Source organism: Oryx dammah, unplaced genomic scaffold, assembly GCF_014754425.2.
Source record: "Oryx dammah isolate SB20612 unplaced genomic scaffold, SCBI_Odam_1.1 HiC_scaffold_24, whole genome shotgun sequence".
NCBI classification, from domain to species: Eukaryota; Metazoa; Chordata; class Mammalia; order Artiodactyla; family Bovidae; genus Oryx; species Oryx dammah.
Genome location: NW_024070208.1, coordinates 85,120,584 through 85,121,089, shown reverse-complemented (window position 1 = coordinate 85,121,089; position 506 = coordinate 85,120,584). Strand labels below are relative to the sequence as shown.

The 506-nt window shown below is 64.4% G+C and overlaps 1 long non-coding RNA gene across 1 annotated transcript in view; it reads right to left on the bottom strand.

Moving 5' to 3' along the window:
- LOC120883391 overlaps positions 1-506 on the bottom strand; it is a 15,447-nt gene continuing 14,941 nt past the window's right edge. Inside the window, exon 2 of the long non-coding RNA XR_005725760.1 lies at positions 1-255. This is a non-coding gene — a long non-coding RNA (uncharacterized LOC120883391). The remainder of the gene's footprint in view (positions 256-506) is intronic.

Sequence of the window (506 nt, the reverse complement as noted above, 5' to 3'; positions counted from 1 at the left end):
TGTTCTATAGGAACACTGATATCATGCTCGAGAGCAAGGGCACCCTCTCCCCAGGGAGGAGCTGGGGGCCTCCAGGCCAGCCAGCAGGGCAGCTGTGGGTCCAGGTGGGGGACACCACTGTGACCCCAAGGAAGGAAGGAAGGGCAGGCAAGCTTCCAGGGGCCTGAGGCTCCAGCTCAGTCTTCCCTCACTCGGGGAGCAGATGGGCAGCAGGCCCTGTACCCCAAGTCAGCGGCGTCCTCAGCTCATGGGTGCCTGGGAGAGTCCAGAACATACAGTCACTTGCCTCGAAGGCGGCCCTCCCCATAGAGCCTGAAAACGTTCTTCCTGAGAAACTTGGGCCGGCCTCCCGTACCTGGCCTCCTATGCCTGGCCTCCTCTGCCTGGCCTCCCACACCTGGCCACCAACACCTGGCCTCCCACACCTGGCCTCCTACACCTGGCCTCCTACACCTGGCCTCCCACACCTGGTCCCCCACACCTGGCCCCCCACACCTGGCCTCCTC